Below are 26625 nucleotides of genomic sequence, written 5' to 3'. Positions count from 1 at the left end.
GGTAAATTGCTCGCATTAGCTGCCAAGGCCACATCACCAAAGGAGGGCTGGAGAAGGTTCCATGTCTTTAAGATCCTGTCTTCAGAGGGCAGAATAGACACCTGCTTAGGCAAGAATAAAGCCAGAGCAACACTCCCTAGCTTTTCCTTCCTTTATCAGCCGTGAATACTTACTTGACGGTAACAGTTCGACGCACAGGCCGGCCATGTCCCTTGTCAGGAAGCTTCTACTGTGTATGCTTCAGTTTGTGCTGTCAAAATCGCCACTTGGTGTCCAGCTTACCCACTGGAGACCTTCTGTTCTAAGGAGGGCATTCTCTGTGTTTAGTTAGAGCACACTAGAGCACGTGTGACCTGGCTTCCTGTGATTTCCTGGACCTCATTTGAAGAAGTGGGTACTTTATGTCTCTCCAAAACCCTCATAGAAAGCATTCTGCTCTAAGAAAGCAAACGTTTTTTTGTGACTGAGGCCGAGGGAGGCTGTACATCCATCCCAGATCCCTGACCATGTATGTGAACAATTGATGAGATTTACCAAAAGCACAAACCTCGATGGTGGCGACGGTGGCAGTTTATAGTGAAGCGAAGAACAGGGAACCAGTGTAGGGACCTCACTGATGCTACTCCAGAGTTAAGACTTAGGGTGTGTTGTCCAGTCCCTTAGGGGTGCACCAAGCATGCCAGGGCAGGAGGGCAAGAACAAACAGAAATTATGAGGTTCAGGGATGAGGAAGGGGTGAATGTGTTAATAGACTTGTTTCTTCCATTTTAGGGGTGTCTGCGGTGGCTGCTGTGAACCTGGGCTCATTTCCACAATTCTTCATTTCTTAGGATATTAAAATGGCCAGAAGCTGCAGTAGATCTGGAGGAATTGCATCTCATGTGTGCTCCTACTTGACGCTGTGGCTCAGACGGCCTCTCCGACTGTCACTTGGCCAGGGAGGAACTATAAAGGACAAGGAAAGCCTTCCTCAGCTTACATCACAGCCGCCTTGAGATCTGTCCCCCCAGTCCGTGTTTAAAGCTGGTGTTCTCCCCTCCATGAGAGCCTTGCACAGGTTTCTCGGTGATGCCTTGCTGGCTTCCAGATGGCTGCTTTCTTGATGTAGACCTTGCCCTTATGGTCCACTTACCATGCCTCTTTTGGTAAGGTACCACATGGATTCTGGTTGGGCCTGTAGTCTCTCACGTGTTTGTTGAGGGTCACGTCTAAAACTGAGACTGTGCTTGGAAAGTCAGTAGTAGCCTTGGGCAATGGCTTTTGAGGAGTGGCAGTTTCAGGCGTTGATAATCTGATGTTTTCCTCCTTAAATAGTGTGGTTATCAATCCCAAGGCCACTGACCACTCAGTCCGTAGCACACTTAGAATAACAACAGCTTGACATATTGTGTGTTATTTTTGCACTTGATCAGTTTTCTGATGACATGGTCCAATCATCTGATAGTTTTCTGTTGAATCTGTTGTTTTTCTCCTGTGAACTGTATAGACGATGTTGTATTTATTAATAAAGCTGCTTAGCATAAGCCATCAGCTCAGGCAAGAATTCCTGGCTGCAACTTTCCTCTCTTCTGTGTTTTCTCGTCCCAGTTCTCCCCATAAGGTCACCGTGCCCAGTGTCAAATGGATTTTTTAAAAGATTTATTTCTAATTACATGTTCTGTGCAAATGAACAGGTCTCCATAGGAGGCAGAGAGGGTGTCAGAGCCCCTGGAACTGGAGTTACAAGCAGTTGTGAACTGCCTGACATGGGTGCTGGGAACCAAACTTGGTCCTCGGCTGGAGCTAGGTGTACTTTTAACCAATTAGCCATCTCTCTAGGTCCTGTAAAACGGATTGTTTGAGGCCAGCCTGGGCTCTGTGAGGTTTTTGAATTCTGGATCTTTCCCTCTCTACCTCCCACGTGCTGAGATCACACGTGTGCGCCACCACTGGCTGGCACACCATGGCTCTAAGACTTTCCATACCTGCCACATACAGCTTCAGTTCGTCTTGCTCGTGACTTCTGAGGTCTTGCAGTGCGGCCCAGGCTGACCCTGAACTCACAATGCTCCCTCACCAGCCTCCTGAGTGCTGAGTGCTGGGATTCCGGCCCCACACCTGCCACTCCGTGTGTCTTCTTGTCACCAAACACTTGAGTTTATCATTTTCACCACAAAATGTGCTGCGGAGGTGAAGCTTTCTTTTCAACCCTGTGAATTGCCTTAGGATCTAGGGATGAGGATTCCTGCATCTTCAGCCATCTTCAGCTCAGCGCGCACTGCCAAATGGCTATTCCAGAGTGTGGTTTTTTTTTTTGCAGTTATGTCTCAACCAGGGGTGAATAAGTTCACTGCCTTGCTGTTGTCAAACTTGAAAAAGTTTTGCAGTGTGATGGGAATTTGCACGTCGCTGATTTTCCGAGAAAGCTGGGATCATTCACAGACGCAGCATCTTTTTTGTGACTAGCTTGTTTATATGTTTGTCTGTTTGTCCTTTAGGCTTATACTTGTCCTGTTAACTCAGGGTATTTTTAATTATGTGTTCAGATCCTTTGTTCAGTTATAAATTATTTCTCTTTTATGTAGTGTTGTCTTTTCGTTGGCTGCATTTTTTGCCATACAGATTGCAATATAAGACAATCTAGGTTGGTAATTTTTTTTTAACAACTTACAGTTTCCAATTGTATGCTCTTCTGGTATTATTTAAAATATTCTTCCCAATATGAAAGACATAAAGACATGTTCCTATTTCCTCCTGAAGGTTTTGCTGTGGATGCAATTGAGTGTCTCTTGCACCTGGAATGTATTTTTGTGAGGGCTATAATTTTCCTCTTCTCCATCTGGATGCTGACTGGTGCCCGCGTCATTTCCAGCACCGTTCGCTCAGAACAGCTCTGCTGCTAGCCAGGCTTCCACAGCCCGCGGGTCAGTTTCTGAGGTCCTCAGTCCCTTCCGTTGGACTGTTTGTCTCTTGTAGGAACACCGCACTCCACACTGTCAAAGATTTCACGTGTTCGGGTGGGACTTCCTTCCTCTGTCATGACTGGATTGATGCTTTGCTCTTCTGTATTTGTCTATGATCGGCCAGTCGGGTTTTGTTTGTAAACTTTTTACAACTATGGCAATGTGCAATAATTGCACATTTCAAGCACACACAGTTGACATGTATGGGCTTACGTTTGTACCCACATAAGGCCAGTAGCTTCACCAAGTGTTGAACTTACCTGTGGCACAGACTGTGAGATGGAGACCAGTCACCCCACCCCCAGCTGTCTGTCCTGGTGTATTGTATGAGCGGGGATTTTGACACGCTTCTCACCAATAGAACACTGTATGGCAAGGGCGCTAGGGTATCACATTCATGGCAGTGCCATCTAAGACTGTCTTCCATTTTGCTGGACATGCTCCTTTGCAGGCTGCTGTGTTATGGACTGTCCCAAGGATCTATATGGAGGGGTAGCCTCCAGCAAGTAATCAATAAGAAACTAAGGCTCTGGCTCCACCAACTCACAAGAGTCTAAGCCCCACCAACAGTCATATAGCCTTGGAATAAAAGACCCTTTCCCAGTCAGGTCATGGGTGGGTCTGTAGCCCCTGGCAGCACCGTGGCTGTAGCCAGAAGGGAGCTTGAAGCCGGGAACCCATTCTGTATTCCTAATCCACAGAAATAGTGGGGCAACCAATAGGCATTGTATAATATGCTAACTATCAGGACATTTTATTTACGTTTTGTAAATAAAGCTTGCCTGAAGACCAGAAGATAAAACTAAGCCACTAGAGGCCAGGCAGTGGTATTACACACCTTTAATCCCAGAATTTGGGAGACAGAGGCCACCCTGGGTTAAACAAGATCAATGCAGAAACAGATTCAGGTGGTGGTGGCTCACATCTTTAATCCCAGTACTGGGGAGTCACACACCTTTGATCCAGCACTAGAAGAATATAAACTGGAAGGAGACAGGAACTTGTTCTCTCTTTCAGTTTGAGGACTTCTTAAAGGTAAGAGCTCTCTAGTGGCTTGGCTGCTTTGCTTTTCTGATCTTCAGGTTGACCCCCAATATCTGCATCTGGGTTTTTGTTATTTGTGCTTACAGCTGACATTTTAGTAATCTGTTACACAGCAATGAAAAGCTCGCAATTGTTCACTGCTTCCAAAGGTTGCTTGCATTCCTCCTCTCTTCTCCAGCTCCATCCTCGAGCAAACTGACTGTTTTCTGTCATATCGCCAAGCCATTCATTTATTGTTAATTGTTTTAGTTATCATGAAAAGCAAGGGGCCTCGGCATGACATTTCCATCATGTCACTGAACTTCTCTCATATCTGACCCTGTCACCGTCACTCTAAAGTGTTCATCTAGTTATTCAAGGATTTATACAGTCGGGCGCTTTAATCCTTCCCATTTCCCAGGATGATGTGGGGTACCTGGGGTCTTTTCTCCTGTGCTTATCTGCCCTCACTATTTCCTCAGACCTGCTTCCTTGAATCTTTGCCCATTTTGTTTATACTAAGTAATAATAAAGTGCCCACTTATAATAAATCCTACAATAAGGCATTGTAAAAATTTCCCCAACCACTTTTTCTTTCTGCTTTCATATAAATTTCTCTAAATCTTCATGGGACCTTGGACTCTGATCTGTTTGGAGGAGGGTAGACACCTTAAAATATTGACTCTTCTGATCAGTGAACGTTCAGTGTCTTTTCAGTTGTTGGGAGCCTCTGCATTCTGTCAGTAATATTTTATGATTTTCAAGGTGACATCTTATGCATCTTTGACTTTGAGCCCTGCTTCCTACTTTTGATGCTATATAGCGATCATTGCTTTACAATTTTTAATTATTTGGTGCTAATGCATAGAAATACATTGATTTTTTCTTTGCACGACATAACATTGCTAAGCTCACAAGTTTCAGTGGCCTTGTTAGTTTTATTCATTAATTTTTAGCAGACACCTGTGATTTTTTTACAGTGAAGACTGGACAAGCTGAGAATGAAACTTTACTTCCTTCTTCCCATTATGCCTCTTTTAAAATTACGTTTTCAATAATAATTTAAAAAATTAAAATTATATTTAGTTATTGTGTGTGTACAAGCACACATGTGCCACTGTTTGTGTGTGGAGTTGAGGACATCTGGCAGGGGTTGATTCTCTTTCTACCATGTGGGTCCCAGGGACTGAACTCAGGTTGTCAAGCTTGGGGATAGGTACCCTCACCTACCTCTTCAGTATACCTTTTTATTGCTTTATGACATTGTCTAGGGCCAAATTGTTGAATTTATTGCATTGTCTGGATTAGATTATTGGATTTATTGCATTGTGTAGGACTCAAAATTGAATTTATAATATTCTCTACATTGCAATGTTCATAAGGTCTGTAGTGTTGTCTCCTTTCTCACACTCTTCAAATATCTATATCTATCTATCTATATCTATATCTATATCTATATCTATATCTATATCTATATATATATATATATATATATAAATACATGTATGGGGCTGGAGAGATGGCTTAGCAGTTAAAAGCACTGGCTGCTTTCCCAAAGGATCCAATTCAATATTCACTCAATGGTGGCTCACAAACATCTGTAACTCCCGTTCCACGGGATCTGACTCCCTCATCTGTCCTCCACAGACACCAGGTACACACATGATGCCCAACATTATGCAGGCAAAACACCTATGCACATATTTTTTAATTATATATATTTATTTTATGTGCCTGGGTATGCGCCCGAGTGTATGTGTGTGCCACGTGTGGGCAAGGGTCTGCAGAGGCGAGAAGAGAGTGTCGGGTCTTCTGGACCTGGGTTTGCACGTGGTGGTGAACCGCCAGCTAGATGCTTTTGAACTTTTCTTTGACTCATTGCTTTTTTAAAAATGCGCTCTCTTGTTTCAAAATGCTGGGGATTTTTCAGATCTCTTTTTCTTAGCAATACCTAATTTTCTCACTTCATAATTAAATAATACTTTTCTTTTGATTTGAGTAAGTTAAAAATGTATTGTGCTCTTTTGATCCAAATCTTAGTAAATGTTCCATGAGTGTAGAAACGAGCGTAGAAAAGAGCGCGTACTCTGCTGTTGTTACACAACCGCGTGTTGTCAACACGTCACGCATGTCCAGTTGACTAACAGGCCTGCTCGGGCTCTGGTGCTCTTTTGCTTTCCTATGCCCTGGTTACTGTTTTGTTTATTTTCTATGTATTTCAGGTCGGCCTGGGACCCATTATGTAGCTCAGGCTCTCCTGGAATCCAGAATCCCCCTGCCTCAGCCTCCTGTGTGCTAGGACGACAGGTGTGCACCTTCACTGCTGGCTTCTGTTTACTTGTTTCATCAATGATTGAAATGGAATATCAAAATATAGAAGCATAATTATATATATTTATGTTTCTCCTTGTATCTCTATCAGTTTTTCCTCCCTATATTTTGAAGCTTTAACATTAGGTGCACAACTATGTTTTAGATTACTTAAGGAATCAACTTTGTCATCATTTTGTAATGATTCTTTTTTTTAAATTTTTATTTATTTAATATATATCCAGTGTTCTGCCTGCATGTATGTCTGCAGGCCAGAAGGGGCACCAGATTTATTACAGATGGTTGTGAGCCACCTTTTGGTTGCTGGGAATTGAACTCAGGACCTCTGGAAAGGCAGCTAGTGCTCTTCGGCGGATCCCCCTTTAAAACGATTCTTTATTCTGTGTGGCATGTCTTATTCTGGAGTATTTTCCTTATAGTATTCTTGTCAGTCAATCTTCTTATTGTCAGTTTTCTCATATTATCCTTGATTGTAGCACGGCCTCTCATTTCCAGCGCTTACTTCTACTATACCTTTATATGTAACTGAAGTGTCTTTAGGAAACAATTAGGCCTTGCTTTAAAAATAAAATCCAATGTGACAATTTCTGCCTTTGACTAGAGAGCCAATAGACATTGCTCTTCATATGACTTATTTAGACTTATTTATCACCATTTTTCTTTCTGTGGGCTCCATCTTCTCATTCCCCCTTTCCTTTTCTGTGGCTTTTCACTGGCAATTCCTCCTGCAGTTGCTTTGTGTCTTTCTTAACTCACATGTACTCGCCCTGTTTCTGCCGTCACTTTGGCATCCACACAGGTGGCCTTGGTCTCCTTGCTGTGCTGACCTCCCGCAGCTGTGCAGCGCTGACCTCCCGCAGCTGTGCAGCGCTGACCTCCCGCAGCTGTGCAGCGCTGACCTCCCGCAGCTGTGCTGCGCTGACCTCCCGCAGCTGTGCAGCGCTGACCTCCCGCAGCTGTGCAGCGCTGACCTCCCGCAGCTGTGCAGTGCTGACCTCCCGCAGCTGTGCAGCTCTGACCTCCCGCAGCTGTGCTGCGCTGACCTCCCGCAGCTGTGCAGCGCTGACCTCCTGCAGCTGTGCTGACCACCTGCAGCTGTGCAGCGCTGACCTCCTGCAGCTGTGCTGTGCTGACCTCCTGCAGCTGTGCAGTGCAGCCCCATCCAGCTGTGGAGCTCCTCTTCTTAGTCAGTACTTTCTGCAGGTACAGATTTTACAGCTGATTAGCACTCTTCGAATACTTTATTCTTACAGAATAAAATAGCTCTTAAAGATTTTCACTAGTTTATTGATGTTCAGGTTTTTTTCAAGGCAGGGTTTCTCTGTGGAGCCCTGGCTGCCCTAGAACTCACTCTTTGACCAGGCTGGCATCAAACTCAGACAGATCCACCTGTCTCTGCCTCTGCCTCCCGAGTGCTGGGATTGAAGGAGTGCACCCCCCACCTCCCAGCACTCTTCCAGATATTTTATATTAGAGAGTTCTGATATCTACCCACATACCTACCCACATATTTACCTCTTTCAGCAATTTGTTTTGAGCAAATCCAAGTTTAGTTGACATCACCTTTCTTTTGTTCAAATAACTTCTTTTAATTTACTTTTTGGGAGGTTGTTGTGGAATATTCCTTTACACTGTGTGAAGATGTGATTGGTTTAATGAAGAGCTGCGGAAGAAGAAGGATGGGCATAATGGAGATGAGGTAACAAACCTCACGGAAGAACTTAGGTTAAAAAAAAATGTGGGTTAATTTAAGTTCTAAGACCTAGTTAGAAACAAGTCTAAGCTAAGGCCGAGCTTTCGTAATTAATAATGTCTCTATGTCATTTTTGGAGAGCTGGCGGTACTGAAAAAAAATCTATCTATAGAGGGGGTGGGGGTGGTGTCTGGTGTCTGTTTTAGGCAAATTCCCTTTACATAGCCCACATTGGCCTCAAATTAACATGTAGCTCAGGCTGGCCTCCCACTTGAAGTAATCCTCCTGCCTCAGACTTTGGAGTACTGAGATTGTAGGTGTGTATCACCATGCCTGGCAGTAACAATTCCTATTATTTTGGTCTTTTGGAGGTTTTCTCTCTTTGTTTTAAGATTTGCTCTTTATGGGTAGTTTTAAGAAACTTGAGGGCTGGCAAGATGGCTTAGACGGTAAAAGCACTTGGCGCAAATCTGGCGGCTCTGTTCAAGCTCCAGAACCCACATAAAGATGGGAGGAGAAAACGTACTCTCCAAAGTTGTCCTCTGGCCTGTCACACATGGTATGACACCTGTATTCACACACCACACCCATGCATGCACACGCCTACACTCACTCATACACACACACACAAACACACACACCCCACAATTTACTGATAAGCAGAGGCTGGATTGTGTGCACCTGGATGTAGTTTCCGTCATATTTCTTCTGCCTTGGTGTTCATTCAGCTTCCTGGATATGTTTACAGTTCTCATCAAATTCAAAATTTTGGTCATCTTCAAAAAAAAAATCTTTTCTGCCTGATATCTTCTGGGATTCTTATTACATATTTATTGGTTAGCTTAATGTTTTCCAACAGCTTCCTGACACTTTGTGGATTTGTGTGTTTGCGTGTGTGTGTGTGTGTGTGTGTGTGTGCACGTAGTGGACAGACATTGACCTGCTCTTTCTTCCTCAATCATTCTCTGCCTTACTTGGGGTCACAGGATCTCTTACTGAACCCAGCTGTCCAGCAAACCCCAGAGACCTGGCTCTCTCTGTGTCCCTAGAGCTGGGATTTTAGAAGGGAGCCGCTGCACTTAGCTCTCTATGTGGGTGCTGGGACCCCTCCAGCCTCAGGTTGCAGCGCAAGCTCTATACTGATTGAGCTCAGCCCCAGACTTTTTCTTGGCATTACAGTTTGAGTTGTTTCGTTTAGTATGTCTTCAAGTTCAGGGCTCTTTTCTTCTAGTGGGGGTGTTCAGTGTGTGGTCGCAGGCTGCAGCAGCCCCGTGTGGCTGAGGACGGCTGAGAATTCAGCCCACGAAGGCTGCAGCAGCCCTGTGCAGCTGAGAACGGTTGGGAATTCAGTCCACTAAGCCTGCATGCAGCCCTGTGCAGCTGAGGATAGCTGTTGCAATTCAGCCCCCACAAAACTGTAAACTTACTTATGATATTGTGAGAATTTATTTGAACTCGGTTGCATGGTTCTTGAGTATGAATTCTGTAAACAGCAATGATGTGTCACAATGTCTGTGTGCCTAATTTTATGTCAACTTGACATCAGCTAGTATCACTTTGGAAAAGGGAACCTCAGTTAAGAAAATGCCAACATCAGATTCACTTGCGGGCAAGACTGTGGTGCGTCTTCTTGACTGAAGAGTGATGTGGGAGGTCCCAGCTCACTGTGGATGATACCACCCCTGGGTGCTATATTTTAAAGCAGGCAGGCTGAGAAAGCCGTAAGGAGAAGCCTGTAAGCAACACTCCTCTGTGGCTTATATTTAAGTTCCAGCCTTCAGGTTCCTGCCTTGACTTCTTGCAGAGATGGACTATGATGTGAAACTGTAAACTGAAGAAACCCCTTCCTCCCCAAATTGCATTTGCTCATGATGTTTTATCACAGCAATAGAAAGCCTAACTAAGCCCGTGTCAAAAGGCTGAACGTGCCTGAAAGAGTCTCTCACCTGCTGTTATTTTCATTCAGTGTGTCTTCAGAATATGGATGTCTACTAGACCGTGAGACTGTGGTGGTCCATGCCTGGACCCTCAGTACTTGGAAGGCCAACACAGAAGCACCATCATGAATTTGAGGCCAGCCTGGACTACATAACAAAATCTGCCTCAAAACCAAAAACGAACAATTAAAAAGACCGACCAACCAACTAAACAGAACCCATGTAGAAGTGAACTAGGCTCTGCCGCCCCAAATCTCTCCTCACTGCGTTCTCCTGCCTTCACGGACAGACGGTCTATCTGTCCTTATGTGTTTGTGTAGTTAGTTCTGACATCTATGCCATTTTTGTCTGCTTATTGTTCTCTTTCTAGGTCGTATTTTCCCGCCCCTTTACATGTCTAAATTTTAATCGAATGTCTATAGCTTAAAAGGCCACCGATGACCGGACATTTCTCCAACACTCTGACTCCCAAGTTTGTCTCCCTGGTACCCGGAGCATCCCCTTCTTGCTCATTTCCCCAACACTCTGACTCCCAAGTCTGTCTCCCTGGTACCCGGAGCATCCCCTTCTTGCTCATTTCTCCAACACTCTGACTCCCAAGTCTGTCTCCCTGGTACCCGGAGCATCCCCTTCTTGCTCATTCATGTTTATGTTTCCCTTTCTCTGACTTTTTTACCCTCAGCTGTCGCCAGGGGCTGCTTGCTCCCTCGCTTTTTTTGAATCGCTGTTTAAATGTCACTTTATTAAAGAGATTTTATCACTGTTCCCTCTTGATTTCATCTCCAAATATTTATAACCACTTGCCAGCCTAGATACTGACTCTCTCATTCCCCCTTCCAGCTTCAATCTGAATATATCCGGACTCCATTATAAAAACTGTTGCAGTCAGCTGTACAATAAAATCATCTAAACAAGCTGGGTGTGGTGGCAGACTCCAACAATACTAGCCAGCCTGGGCTCCGTGGCAAGATTCCTTTATCAACAGCAGCAGCAAAAACAATCCTGCTTAAAAGCTTTTTTTTTCTTTTTTTTAACAAGAATATCAGAGGAGAGGGTCCCACAGATGGAGCCAGGTTGGTAAGGATGGAAAAACATCTGTTCACCTGGGAGTAGGGAGAACAGAAAGCCTCAGGAACAGCTTGCGTCAGCAGCTGGATGGAAGTGCTGGGCTCTGTGTCAGGACATCCTCTCAGTCTCTGGGGGGTTTTTTTGTTTTTTTTTTTTGTTGGGATTTTTTTCATTTTTTTATTGATATTTATTGAGCTCTACATTTTTCTCTGCTCCCCTCCCTGCCTCTCCCCTCTCCCCTTCAACCCTCCCCCAAGGTCCCCATGTTCCCAATTTACTCAGGAGAGCTTGTCTTTTTCTACTTTCCATGTAGATTAGATCTATGTAAGTCTCTCTTAGTGTCCTCATTCTTGTCTGGGTTTTTGCTTAGAAAAACTTTACATTTTTTTCAGCTCAACTCTACACCTCTGAATCACTTAAACATTTTACTTATTTTATGTATGTCTGTGCACTATGTGCATGTCTGGTACCATGGAGGCCAGAAGGAGGCGTCAGATTCCCCTGGAACTAGAGCTACAGATGGTTGTGAACCACCATGTCTGTGGCGAGAATTGAACCCGGTCCTCTGGAAGAGCAGCTAGTGTTCTTAACTGCTGAGCCATCTCTCCAGTCCCATCTCCGTAAATCTTACTGTATATCCTCAAGGCGTACAACAGACTGTTGTAAGATACACAGACAACCTCTTTCATTTTGTTGACTAGCTTTATTGAGGAGAATTTTATTTTTAATTGCTAAAGATTTACTTATAGCTGGGTGGTGGTGGTACACGCTTTTAATTCCAGCACTCAGGAGGCATAGGCAGGCAGATTTCTGAGTTCAAGATCAGCCTGGTCTACAGCATGAGTTCCAGGACAACCAGGGATACACAGAGAGACCCTGTCTCAGAAAATTTTAAAAAGAGATTTTTTATTTGTGTGTTTATTTTTATATATATGAATGTTTTGCTTGCATACATACATGTTCACAACCTGCATGCCTTGTGCCCTTGGAAGGCAGAAGGCAGAAGAAGATGCCGGATCTCCTAGAACTGGAGTTACAGATGGCTGTGAGCTGCCATGTGGACTTGGGAAATCAAACCATGGTCCTCTGTAAGAACAGTGAGTGCTCTAAACTGCTGAGCCATCTCTCTAGACCCAAGAATTTTATTTTTAAGTCGCCGCAATGGGGATTTTCTTCTTGATTTCTAGATCATTGGTATATGAAAAATGCTAGGTCATTATTTATATGTAAAAGTGTATGGATTTTTGTTGTTGACGTTGTATCCTATAATTAAAATTTTTTCTTTTACATTTGGTTTTTGGTATTGGGTGGGTGAAGGGAGGGGGAGAATACCACAGTGTGTGTGTGTGTGTGTGTGTGTGTGTGTGTGTGTGTCAGAGGATAAGCTCTGGGAGTCTGTTCTCTCCTACCTTGTGGAATGGGGAGCCCAAACTCACATTGGTGAGCTTGACATAAAATGCTTTCACCCACTCAGTCACCCTGATGGCCCCGTGTTCTACAGCTTTGTGGAATTTATTTAGTAGTTCTAATGGGGTAGCTGGCGGGGTGAAGGGACACCCAGGAAACCAAGGGATGGGATCCCAGAAGATGGCTGGGCACTCCAGCCCCTCTTTCAGCAGGATCAGAATAGAGCTCAGATTTGCCACTACTTAGAAAATGTGGGCCGGGCGGTGGTGGCGCACGCCTTTAATCCCAGCACTCGGGAGGCAGAGGCAGGCGGATCTCTGTGAGTTCGAGGCCAGCCTGGTCTACAAGAGCTAGTTCCAGGACAGGCTCCAAAGCCACAGAGAAACCCTGTCTCGAAAAACCAAAAAAAAAAAAAGAAAATGTGGGACTTCATATGGACTCCGGGCTCTCTTTGGTAGATAACTTTCTCTTCAGTCTATCTCTTGCTCGCTGTTCTCATGCTTCACCAGAGCAGAAAACATTTTGCTAAGTAGAACACTTCATCTGCCGCATCTTTCTTAAAATCCCATCACAGATAGAACCTGTCAGTAGGCTCCATCGCTCTTCGAGCCCCATGCCAGGAACAGATTAATGCTATGGCCAGTATCCTCCTCCTTTGCTGTGTTATTTCCTGCCTCTAATGGTGAAGCCTAGCAACGCCTCCTGAGGTGACAACACTGGATCACTGCACTGGGACACGACATTCAACAGCTGCTTTTCTCCCGCATGGCACCGATTTCCAGAGTCACATCTGGCTTCAAGACTGGTAGCCTGGCGCTCTTTTGTTTATTCTTACTCCTTTTCATTGGCTCCCTTAGGCTTTTGCCAGAGCGGTAGCACCCATGAGCCTTTCGTTTCTCTGGTGACAGAAGGACTGACAGCCACCCCTTCCTCCAAATGCTGTCTGTTTGGTCTTAGCCAACCCAGCCCGTCTAATTCTGTCTTCAGGGTTAGGCATGTTTGACCGCACGGCAGAAGCAGTACCGTGGCTTCCACTGTCCTTCTGAAGGATGTCCCTAAGAGGCATGATGCTGCTAAGGGGTTGGACATTCTCCTCCTTTACCAGAGACTTGGAGACAGAAAAAACAAACAAACTCTGGGTCCACTGTGACTCTAATGACAGAAGAGGTGGAGTGGAACCAGCCCAAATGTCCGCATAGATCAATGGATCATGGAAATGTGGTACTCGTGACGGTGACATTTTACGCATTGGTAAAGGAGAATGAACATTTCGGGAGAATGGATTGACCTGGAAAATACTTCACCAAATGAGGCACCCCAAACTCAGAAAGACAAGAGCCATCTGTTCTCCCTCGTCTGTGGATCCTAGCGACACCTTTGTAGAGTACTGTGTTTACCTCTGAGTGCTGGTAAAGGCCGGAAAGGGGCTCAGTAGAGAGTAGGTGGGGCTTAAGAGGTGGGACTAGTATGGCACATTGGTGGAAAGAGGGGAAGGGTGAAACAGTAAGAGTGGAAACGTGCGCTGGCTAGTTTTATCAACTTTGCACAAGCGAGAGTCATTTTGGAAGAGGGACCTCAATAGAGGAAACGCTCTTAAAGGGCTAGCCTATGGGCAAGCCTGTGGTATACTTTCTTGGTTGATGATGGATGTGGGAGGGCCCATATTATTTCCCCCTTAAATAAATAACCATTCTATTAATCATAATTCCAAACTTGTGTGGGATTGTTTGTGACTTACGCCTTCAACTCCTGGCCTAGGAGTTTTCCTGGGGGCTATAGGAAATCAGGCTGAGCAAGCCATGCTGAGTAAGCCCGTAAGCAGCACTCTTTCCTGGCTTCTGCTTCAGTTCCTGACTCCAGATCCCTGCCCTGCTTAAGTTCTTGACCTGACTTCATTCAGTGGCAGCCTATCACCTGGATGTGTAAGATAAAATAAACCCCAAGTGGCCTTTGGTCAACTTTTATCACAGCAATAGAAGCCTAAGACAAAGGCCTAAGCGGGGAGTGGGTCAGAGGATAAAGAAATGGGAGGGAGTGGTAATCAAAACTAAGGACATACAAAAAAGCCATATGGAAACCTACTCTAGTTTATAAGTATATTGAAATATATGATATTAGAATGGAGGTTCTGCTCATGGGTGGATAATGTTCCTCTTAGAAATAATGAATTATTAAAGGAAAATACTCATGCCAGGTGTTAAAGACCTCCCCAAAAATCGTTGGTCAGGAAGTTCCACAAAACAATGCACTCTATTGCCATTGCTCTTGGCTGCCCACCAGAGCTTAGTAAGACCCTATTGCTGGAGACAACACACACTTTGATCACCGTTCACAGAGAAATCAAGCTAGAGCTGAGCGGAAAGAGTTCTCCCTGCTGGCTAGCTTTCATAGTGCCACGAGACGCTAGGTAGGCTTCTAAAGAAGAGAAATCTCCAGTAATCTACCCGGCCAAATCCTGCATGCTACAACAATGACATCCTAGGAAAGATATGCCCTCCAGTACAAAAGTGGCATGACTATTAAAGGGGGTAACCAACCACTTTCTGGTTGGATCTGAGGCTTGCTCCACAGAACGGAATTCATGCCTGGTTCTGTAAACCTAGTTAAGGACCTGTGGGGGGTTGGGGGGAGTGTCATAGGCCTTAGGGGAACCTACTAATACTGTTTTGTTAAATGGTCATATGTCAAGCTGCCTTCTAAATACTCATATTTATACCTATAGGTTAGTACTGTATCAGACTTCTTCAAATAAGCTTCTTACTGTAACAGAGAGCAATTAATATAGGTAATAACTGCTGGAATTATGAAGAATAAAAGAATGATGGTGGGTCGCTCAGACCTATCTTCCCAGGCTCAGGAAACATCAGGGAAGAGGAGGAGAAAATAATGTAAGAGCCTGAGGATGGGTAGATCTGCATCAAAAGATGTTTTTGGGGCCATAATGAAGCCTCCCCACTCAGGATTCACTGCTTCTGTGATTACCTGCACATGACTGAGATGGAGTAGGGGCCCTCGAGGCGCCATCCTCCCTGATGAACTACTGTCAGTTAAAGGGTGTTGGGGGAAGGTGTCATTTTCTTCAGTGGTGTAGCTACTGCTAAGTTCCCCCTTGTTCCAGTAAATAACCTTCCACCCATGCTAGGCAAAACCTCTCATTAAACTCAGTGAGTCACACACAAAAAGGAGACATGGACAATTTTTTACAAAAAGTAAAGTCTGGCAAATGTCTAGAAGTGGTCAGCAGTAAGTAGAGAAGTACGTGTGTGTTTGTGTGTGTGTGTGTGTGTGTGTGTGTGTGTGTGTGTGTGTGTGTGTATCGGTAGGAGCTGGGACTTCCAACAGGGAATCTGGGCTTGACAACTTTTCCTTTTCTTTTTTCTAACCCCAGGGAAAATGAGCTCAGGAGTAAGTTACAGCCTGGAGGTGGGAAACAAGGGCATGCCTGTGCGGGCCAGGAGTAGGGAGTAGCAATGAACTTCATGACCCTTTTCCTTCCCTCAGTCCAGCTATAGAACATCCCCTGCATGAGTCCTGCCCCTTTGTAGTCAGCCACAGAGCCCACCTCCAGGCATGGAGACAGATGGAGGGACACCCCCCAGGCATCAGGAACCAGAGAGCTAAGGCTGAAGCAATGCTCCCCAGCCTGATATGTGTGTGCTGCTCTGGTTTGTGATATTACTCCCTATTTTCTCAAGCTTCATTTTGGTGAAAACCACAGGCTTGGAGGGGATTTACTTAGCTGGTGACAGAATCCGTGTTACCTTGACTTCTATTTTTTACCCTACTTGGCAGAGCATCAGACCGCCTAGGGTAACAGCTTCAGTACTTTTGTTCCATCATCTTTTGTGCTTCTGGCTAGAAGAAGAAAAGTGGATATTAACAAAGAAAAATAATAATAAAGCATGGACAGATCTATATCAAGAGGTCCAGGCTTTCTTTGGCAGCTTATGCAGAAGCATCATTGATCAGGGTGGTGTCTTACAGCTACCCCTAGCTGCAAGAGAGTCTGGTAAATCCATCTTGTTAATGAAACAAATTGTGTTTTATATATTTTGGGGTTTTTTTTGTGTTTGTTTGTTTTTTGTTTTGAAGGGGGTTTGTAAAGAAGTAAAGAATCAATATTAGACAAGAAATATTGTCTTCTGGGCAGATGTAACCAGAATAAAAATGAGCCTTTTGGTTTCCTCTCCTCCACAATCTAGGATTATAATCAGTCAAGCCTATTTAAAGGAACCTTTAACAGGTCTCCAGAAACCTTAAGGTTAAGGTCACTATAGTCTTTACTGATATAGTACATGTAGTGTATCACACAGTACACAACTCAGCAACCTTCCAGGTCTCTTTGATATTCATGGTCTAGAGTCTCAGTCAAATAATTCCCAGGTGTGACTCTTGTGTATACCTTTAGACTCCACTGGTGAGCTCTGCCAAAGGCTCTCTTAGCTACCCTTACCTGGTGCTAAGCCTTGCATTGCGCTGCTCCTACAGGAAGCCTTGTTCCTAAGGTTTGCATCAGTGGCTGCACTGTCTGCTTCAGTTTGAGCTAGAACTAACCAGAAAAGCAGGGCCAAGCTCTTGGCAAGAGGGTTACCCGTTCCTTTTTCACCCCAGCTCCTTTCATGTGTCGAGAACTAAAGTAGGTGCTGAGGACACGAGACAGCCTCTGGCTCCCCTTAGGACCTTCTCTGATCTCTTAGTGCCCTCTAGATAATGCTCTTCAATAGGTCTTAGCCTGAGGATAAGGGGTCTGGACAGAGATGAGGAAATGGATTCATTCCCCAGAGATGCACCCACCACTGCCTTCTGGACTTCAAATTCCCCACCCTGGCATCCCCTCTGAAGCTTTCAGGCCTCCTCCCAGCATCCCGGCATCCGGTGTTACTCTTGGCTCCGCTGCCCGCCTGTGGCCAGGGACTGAAGGCACTCTTATTCCGAATAAGGCCAACTAGCTGAATTTCCAAAGCAAAGATTGTTCCATTTCTTCTCTTCTTCCCTCTTTTGCCCAAATAACACACTGATTTTGTAGAACTGGGGCAGGCAATTCTCACCGAAGGGCTTAAGTCTTCATGGGGGAATAGTAGGAGCAGTGGATGGGACTCAGGTGCTGGAAGGGAGGGAAGAAGGAGGTAACTGAAAGGGCTTTCGGTGCCCGGGAAGACCAAAGGGCTGCTATCAAACCAGGAACGCGAAGCCTTTCTCCTTCCCACCCTGTAGTCACCCCACTTTCCCCATCCTCCTTCCTCCCTCCCCACCTCTTTCTGCCCCCCCACTCCCTGTCTCCCTCCTCACTCCAACTCTTCCTGTATTCCCTCCTTCCCTCTATCCTCTCTTCCTTCATCCACCCATCAGTTCATCCATTCATGCACACATGCTCCCCCCACAGGTATTGATGTAATGTCTGTGCTGGCACTCTGCGGCATGGTAAGAACCACGTAGAGGCTCTGCAGGCTCATGTATGGAAAGAGGGGCAGGCAATAACAGGTCTAGGGAGGAGCCATGAATGTCAACGTCTTGTTAGTTAACCTCTAGGAGGACATTCAGCATGGAAAGCTCCAGGAACCAAGGAATCCCCGCTGTCTCCTCTTGACACCCTAGCGGGGAAGAAAATGAACTACCTGAGGAAGTTGTCCGGATTTAAACCCCAGACCAAGCGCTTGCTGTTTGATCATTAATAAATCTCCTTTTTAAAAGTTTGCTAAAATGGACTTATTGAATGAGCTACTCTTGGAGGGCTTTTAGAAGCAAAATTGACTAGAAAGTACAGAAAATTCCCCATAAGTCCCTTGCCCCTTTATGACCTAACCACACCAGTGCCTTTACATGACCCCATTTGCGGAGGAGATTGCTCTCGGCGTATCTTCTACGGGCTTGGACAAGTACACCACAGCCTCCAGTCTCCATTTTAATGCTACAAAAGCAGTAGATTTTTGTCCTAAAAAAAAAACAAAAAACAAAAACCTGTGGTCTGTCTTATCTTTAATTTTTTTCTTTTTTGAAATGGAAAATAAATAATTACTATCTCAGGGGAAGTTCATGACAATAAAGCAAGGTCGAGCACTTCGCTCTAGGCGTGGGCTACTCATGTTCTGTTCCAGGGAAAAGCAAGAGGCCTCTTTATAGGGCTCTGACTGGACTGCGTGCTATGGGAGGGAAGAGAAAACTGGGGGTGCTGGGGTGAGTTTTCTCAAGAGCACCAGGGGCACACTGCTTCACTGGGCCTGGGTGGCAGTCAACCTGGGGAGCAGTAGCCTGAAGAGGTGCAGAGACATACTGGATGGCAACAGACTCTGAACTGCCCCTGCTCCCTAACTAACTCGTGCCAGCTTTATCCAGGCAGTCCCCTAGCTGCTCTTGGCAGGGACTTAGAGCGCTTGCATGAGTCACATCCACGTGGCTGGTGAAGAAGGGGGGACAGCCCACGGCCAGACTGGGCCACACTGGCTTGGAGAAATTGTTCCTGAAAGTCCCTGGCAGGGAGTGGGCTGCTGTGGAGCCGTTAACCTGCCATGCCAATCAACTAGTAAACAGTCTGTGATGAGAAGCCCAGATGCTGGTTCCTTCTGGGGCACCAGCCATTTTCCAGGTCCAGGTGGGGGCCAGCTCCAGGGAGCCCCCTAGGAGCAGGGACAGAGCTGCTGGTCCCTCAGCCCTCCAGCACCTAGACAGAGCGCTTTCTCAGAGCACTAGAGTTCTCTACCCAGACAGGTCATGTCTACATGAGGAGCAGGAAGCCTGTAGGGTAGCCATGGTACACAAATATCACCTCTCACTTGGGGTGGGAGAAATCAGTGGGGGTCTGTGTGCACTATCTAGAGACATGGGTGGGTCGTGTGGTACACTCATTTGGGCACCTCAGCCAGGTTTATTATCAGGCAGGGGGACAGTGGGTTTGGGGGGATGCCAGGTGCTTGCTGTAGATACACTTGGGATTTATTGACTTGTGGGGGGGGGGAGGCCTGAGGAGCCAGAGGATGGAGTGGGACACATCTGGTGACCTTATTTTTTGTTTTCATGCTCTCGGTTTAGGCTTTGGCTGTTCTTGGGGCTGGAGGAAGAGGAGAGGAAAACAGGCAGGGGCAAGACAGGGAGAAGATGGAGGCAGGGAGTGTAGGCAGAAACAGGGCAGGCTTGGTCCTGAGAAAGCCTCTGCCCATGGGTTGGGAAGGGCTTTAGTGAGGAAGCAAGGTAAGATCATTGGACACTCAGAACACGATTGCGGACCTCTTAATGCAGATCCCCACAGAGGTTAAGGCCATGTCCAGGGAGGACTGTAACACAGCTGTCGACTATGTAGTAAAAGCCCATAATGCAGGTGGGTTTGTCACGTGATGCCTTTCAAGACTAGAGGGTCTCAAGTCCTAAGATCAAAACAAATGTTCCAACAAGTCTAAATGCCGCCTCCAGGCTGTCCCACAATTCCATGGGGCACCCCTGCTTTAGATGAACACTTCAGTCCAAGCTTACCCAACCACTCCTGGTAGCTTCCCTGTTCCGTGCCTCCTGCATCCAGACAGAGAACACAGGGGAAGCTCCCGCAGGCTCTGCAATGTGGCAAGCTCTGCAAGTGACTTACACGATAGCAAACACAAACCCATTAACAAGAAGTCGCTTCTGGCCTCAGCTTAAAATGCCCCCCAGTCCTTTGCACAGCTCAGGACGCCCCCACCCCTCAGCACCAATATTCAGAAAACATTTTCCCTCTCCCCCGTTTAGGTATAAAAGCTCAAATTCCTCTCATTTCTTAGGTGGAGCCATTTAGTTCTCTTCATCCTCTGTTGCCAAACTTGGCTCCTGAGCTTGCTTAGCTGAGCCAAAACCCACGGGGAGTTCTGGAAAGAGCCGCTGTGGTTTGCTGAGCAGGCCTCTAGGACGGACGCCATCTGCCTTCCCCATATCCTGCCATTAGGGGTCTTCACGTTGTTGATTTTCTTTTCAGGCTGAGGGTACACATGCAGATAGATACACACGTGTTCAAGGAAACACAGAACCCTCTATGCACTTCCCCAGACAGGTTAGGCAGAGAGTTTCCCCAGCAGCCTCCAGTCTAAGTTACCCCCCCCATACACACACCAGTCCTCGCCTTCAGAGCTCCCAGCATTCCTCTCGCTAAGAACTTAGTAATCTACAAAGTCAACAAGCAGGTAGGAATTAGCCATGTTCTAGCACATGCACACACACACACACATGCACACACACACCCCCACACGCGCGCACACACACACACACACACACACACACACACACACACAGCTGTACACATGCACACACAGGTGTGTACACATATGAATTTGATCCTTGCACAGGGGCATGCAGGGTCAGGAAGAATTTCTAGAAAGTAAAACCTGGTGTTGTTATCTGGGTTTAAGCCTGTGACCCTAAAGAGCTTTGGGGTGAACATGATTCAGACCAGCACCGTACCTAGGCCTGACAGATCTTGTACGCCCAGTAGCTGAGTACTAAAGATCGGGCTTAGACGGCACAAACATTGGATGGAGACACAGTCAGCTGGTGGAGTATCTGCCTAACACGTGTGAGGCCCTGGGCTTCATCCCCAGCATTGCATAAACCCAGTGTGGAGAAGTATGCCTGTAATCCTAGCATTTGGGAGATGGAGGTAGAAGGATCACAAATTTGAGATCATCCCAGCCTACATAGCAAGTTTGAGACCAGCCTGGGATACATGAGGCCTGCCTTAAACAAACAACAAACAACAAACAAAGACACAACTGAACAAACCCAAACACAAGGAAGGCAGGTAGAGGCTAACAGAGCTGCACTCTTGGCACTACCTTAGCCTTAAAGAGCCACCACCAAGGCCAACACAGGGTCCTGTGTCAGCACGGGTGTCACAGCATCAGACGGAGACATGGCAGTCAAGTGTGAGGCACTACAAACAAGGCATTGTGCTGGTGACTTTTCCCATGCTGTGACCAAATACAGAACAAAAGCCACTCCAGGGAGGAAGTTGCGGGATTTCCAGTTTAAAAATGCAGGTCGTCCCTGCGGGGAAGGGAAGGTGACGTGGTGACAGCAGGTGAGGCACCTGGCCACATTGCATCCACAGGCAGGAAACAAAGAGATGAAGTCCTGCATTTTCCCGCTTTCTCTTTCCATTCAGTTGAGGGCCCCAGGCCATGGGACACTCACTCACCTTCAGGGTGACAGTGAAGATTGTCCATATCGGGTTGGTAGGATAGCCCACAGGGATGGAAAGAAGGCCCTCTGGATCCGGGGTGTTCTCAACTTCACCTCAGCTTGGCATTTGGATTCCAGATGACTCCTTTGGACTGAGTGTCACTGTGGTCCTTTTTAAAGGGGACAACAGACACCTGCCAACTCAAACAGATGGAAGTACATGCAGTTAGTTATGTCAAATTAGCTGATTATAGAAGTGTAACTTACACACTACAGGGTGGGAAGCCATGGGAAGCACACACGAGAGGCAATGTCAACACCAGGATTATGTGTGCAAATGAATTAAGGGCAAAACACAGCTAAACCCTGAGAGACTAGTTAAGAGGTTATATTAGCCAGAAGCCTTGTAGCACCAGGTGAGAGAAAACTTAAAGGATCCTCAAGCTTGTCAAGACATTTATTGTTCACCCACAGGAATGAGAAAGCAAGGCATCGTTGAAGATACTTGGACTACTCAGTGATGTCATTAGAATCCAGGCATGTTCCATCCTCTGCTTCACCACCCTCAACACGCTGGCTATCTGTTCCGCTGATCGCCCCCTCTTGGTGACAGGGACCTCTGCTTCAGACATGATTGTCTTATTCAAAGCAGGAAAACAGAAAACAAAACTTCTCCAGAAGCCCATTATAGATCGGTCTTTATACATCATTGGTCAAAACTGGGTGGCATTTTCCCTCTAACTGCAAGCAAGGCCAGAAAATTGAATGTGTGTCATAGAGGAGCAGGGGCCAGGCACGTGGCTGGCCTGAAATGAAGGTTTGAGAAGTAAAAGGGTAAGTTCTGTTGGGCATGAAATACCAGTGGTCACAGAAGCAGGAGATGACGGCCCAGAGTACGAAAGGTGGATGCTATAGAGCTTGGTAACAGGATGACGTGGGGAATGAGGGACCAAAGAAGTTATGGGTTGGGGTACATTCACTAAGATGAAGGCCATGGGGAAAGTCACAGGGCTGGGGAAGATGGAGTCGGGTGTCAGTATGGATCCGAGTATTAACTCCGGCCATAGAGGTGAGTGATGGCGCTGGAGCGCAGAATGAGAACTCGAGCATTGTGGGAGCCGCAGGGTGTGCGAGTTTGTTACAGAAGATGCTTGTGGCTGTACAGGGAGGCGGGCAACTTGGACCAGGCTGGAGAGAGAAAACGCAGCCTCAATCAAGCAGCAGGAGGCATGGCTAATTTAGATGTGAGAGCATGCTGTGCTCCGCCAGGAAGGTGGCTCTCCCTCCTCCCCGGCTCTACTTTTGCTTTTCTTCTGTAGATAAGCCATACTTGTAAACATCATTTCACTGTATCTTCAGCATCATCCTTTGAAGCAAGTCTATTATTGCCTATTAGAGATGAAGAAACAGAGCCTAAGAGTGATCTGTCCTCGCTCCAGAGAGGCACAGCATTTGAGTAGACTGTGTACCAGAGCCGAGGATGCTCTGACCTTCCCAGTTTTGATCTGTGCCCACAGGCAGGGAGAGCTCTCCAGATAGCTGTAAACGTCTTTCCTCCTGCTTTCTTGGGGTCAGTAAGGTAGATAATTGTCTCTTCCTAGAAGCATCTCGCTGATGGCTAACAGGGGCTAAGTGTTGTTTCCGTTCCTAACAATTGTTTATCTGTCCCCCGAGTTACTGCTATGCAGTGAGTTAGTTTTGAACATGGGCATGATTTAGAGAAGGAAGAAGGAAGGAAATAGCTTTCTTAGTGGCACCACTGATGTCAGGGCTAATGTGACACATAACTAAGCATAAACCAGTCTGTTGAACCTCATGCAGGTCTTGGGACCCTCTCCTCTCACCTGGCAGCTGTGAGCTTAAAGATGGCAGTCAACACTGGGGCTCAGTGGAGACGTCCAGCAGAGGAGTGGGTGATGAGTCCACAGAACCAGAGAAGGTGGCCTTTAGAAGGAGTAATGAAACCAGGGGAACACAGACAAGAAAATACAGCATGGTTAATAAAAACCCAGAGACAGAAATTGGGGTTCAGCCTGAAGGCCAGAAAGACAAACAGCCAGCCACTGGCTCCTACCTCTATCTCAGTTCGAAATGGCAATCCTGCCGCCAGGAATCTCAGAATGAGACTGAGACAGAGAGCTGTCTCCTCCTGTTTTATATTCCTCTCTAGTGCTTGGATTAAAGGTAGTGCCTGGTTTCTGTGGCAAACTAGTGTGGCTATGGGGATTAAAGGTGTGTGGCACCCCTGCTTGGTCTGTAAGGCTGATCAGTGTGGTTATTTTGCTCTCTGATCTTCAGGCAAGCTTTATTTATTAAAACACAAATGAAATATCAAGCGTGTGGTGTGGCCAAAAGGGCAGGTGGACAGCATCTGTTGACTCTGTCCCAGCCTGTGGTCTCTTGGGGCCATCTCAGCTGGGGGTGAAGTTATTAGGACTACGGTGGTGGCTGACAGGCAGACAGGGTCAGTAAGACATCTCTAGAGTAAGAGGAATGTGACATCTGGGCTTGGACCAGCTTGCGTTTATGAGGGACATAAGGAATTTAGGAGCAGAGTGGAGACACTCCAGTGTGGTCCACAAGGCCTCAGGACCCTATCTTGAAAGATTTTATTCACTAAGTTGCATTACATATCAGGTAATTTATTTCTTTGTGGGGATGGCATGCTAATAGAATTCTAGCCAAAGGCAAAACATGCAACATTTTAATTTATCCTCTGCAATCTTACCATGTGATAAGAATTTCATTAAGTCTTTGAAAATCTTTGAAAGTTATCTCTCAGACTTTCTTTGATTATTTGTGAGAACTCAGAAGTCTGAGGGGTGAAGGGGTCTCTTCAGGACCACTGGTCCCCATAACCACTGAGGCTCATCTCTTCTCATGTGCTGGAGCCCTGAACCCTTGCTGACCGAGTTGGGGTGTCTCTATCCTGTCCTAGCTGTTTTGTGGATGCTCAGACAGCACATTCCTGCCTTGCTTATCTGACAGACAGCCCTTCTCAAGGGCAACCTTCCACTCCCATCCCCCCTCTTCACCTTCCACTCCCACCCCCCCTCTTCTTCCTTAGCCTTCACTTGGTTACCTGCTCTGTGGCCGTCTGAAGACCTGTCACTCAGCCTAAGGGACAAGCTCGGGTTTTTTCCCTCAAGTATCTATGCTTAATTCTGTTGACCAAATGCTACCGAGGCGATGAGTGATGACGTAGGCTCGGGGATGCCAAAGGTTGGGGGAGACAGGAGAGTAAGGTGCAATTCTACCTGAAGGGCCAAGAGAGAAACCAAGGAGCATTCTGAGAACAGTCTCCAGAAAGGTGAGCCTGGCATGGGGAGGGGCAGGACTTGCATGGCTCTCCTTAATGTATAGCCTTTCTTTCTGCCTTCCTTCCACACATATGTATCGAATGTCTTTTCAGGGCCAGGGAACCGAGGAGGGGGTGGGAAAATGTGAATCAGATATCCTCTGTCTTGAAGGCACTCAGAGGTTAGTGGAAGATGATTGATCTCCTTTAGTCCTTGTCCTATGACAAAGTTCCTTCAGAGTTAAATACTCTGCAGCTGAACGCCCCCACCTCTCTGCATCTCTATCCGTGACATGGAGCCCAAGAGCAGCCTGAGCAGGTCTCACCCAGGCCTCCTCAGCCTGGCCTGTGTTCTGTCCTGCCGCCTGAAGATGGCCAGGAATTTCTCCGTCTGCTCTGGCAGCTGTGGGAGTTCCCTGGGTAAGCCTGGAGGCTGCTCCTGATGACCTTGTCTGTGCCAGCTATCTTCAGGGGAAATGAGGCTCTGAGGAAGTCCGTGCCCTCACCCTTCCCCTTTTCTGGCAGCCTTAGGAAGGGTGCAGAGGAAACTGAGTTTGTTCCTTCCAGGGATGGGATGGGGTAGTTCTGTGTGCCTCAGTGTCCCACAGAAGCTAGGTCTGGACAAACTGAAGCAGATAACTCGTGAATCCACAGCAGCTTCACGTCCCAAGAGTATGAGCTTCCCAGACTTCACGTCCCAAGAGTATGAGCTTCAAGACTGTAAGTCTTGGTGAGACTTACAGTACTGGGCATGTGAAGCAGGCCTTGAGTCCAATCAGACAACCATTGGTTATCCTCCATAATGTTCATGCCACTACTGCTACCGGGGGCATCTTGCCAATCCAGTCATTATTGTAGCTCTCCAGGTTCACGGCTGGGTAGCACTGAATGTCACTCCCTCCCACTCCAGCAGGCTACATAACACCTTCCATCAGTATGGAAGTCAAGCAGCAGAGAGGAAGCTTCTCGGTCAGTACCAAACTGATTTCTCTATGTCCTATGTCCAACGCATGTGGAGTCTTCAGCAATAGAGTCTTCTGACCACGTTCTGATAGACAGACAGCAGCAATGGCAATCGCTGTTTGGGAATTCTGTGGGTCGGATGCCCCTGACTAAGCATGAAGGGAACTATCCCATCCCTGGCACTATTTGTCAGCGTGTGGCTGTGGGAGGAACATGATCCTCTGTGCAGAGCAATCCCAGTTAAACTCTTGTGGGCCGGGTGGAAAGTGGTTAGATCATTGCAGGCACTGCCCTCAGAAGAGATCAACACAGTGTTCCCAGGACTCCAGGTAGTTCCTGAGAGAGTGGGTTATTGGGGAAAACAAGACTGCTCCTTTTCGCCATCTGACTTCTCGTCTTAACACGTGATCTCACACGTGCCCTCTATGATGTGACACAGACCAGGGGGACCCTCATCAGGGCTGATGCATCCTCTGAAATCGTAAGTTAACAAACCTCTTTACAAAACACCCCAGCCTCAGGTATGCTGTCACAGCCTCGGAAAGCCGGTTAATATATCCTGTTTAGCCTGTCTCGCTATTGAGACTTTTCTCTCTTCCAGGTCTAATTTGCTTCTCCTCTCGCTTGGCCTCCAGCAAGGTAGACTCTCACGGAACGTGTGATGAGTGACTGAAGACGAAATAACAACTTGAAGAGAGTGCGGGGCTCGTGCCGGAAGCGATCTGGAAAGATGGAGCATTAAATAACAAAGAAGTACAAAGGTTTGTTTTTCTCCTCTGTTGGCTTTCTGCAGTCCTGATCTCCCTTTGACCTTCTCCAAGGCAGAGC

Source organism: Microtus pennsylvanicus, chromosome 10 (assembly GCF_037038515.1).
Source record: "Microtus pennsylvanicus isolate mMicPen1 chromosome 10, mMicPen1.hap1, whole genome shotgun sequence".
In the NCBI taxonomy this organism is placed as follows: domain Eukaryota; kingdom Metazoa; phylum Chordata; class Mammalia; order Rodentia; family Cricetidae; genus Microtus; species Microtus pennsylvanicus.
The sequence above is the reverse complement of the archived record's forward strand: the minus strand, read 5'-3'. Positions refer to the sequence as shown.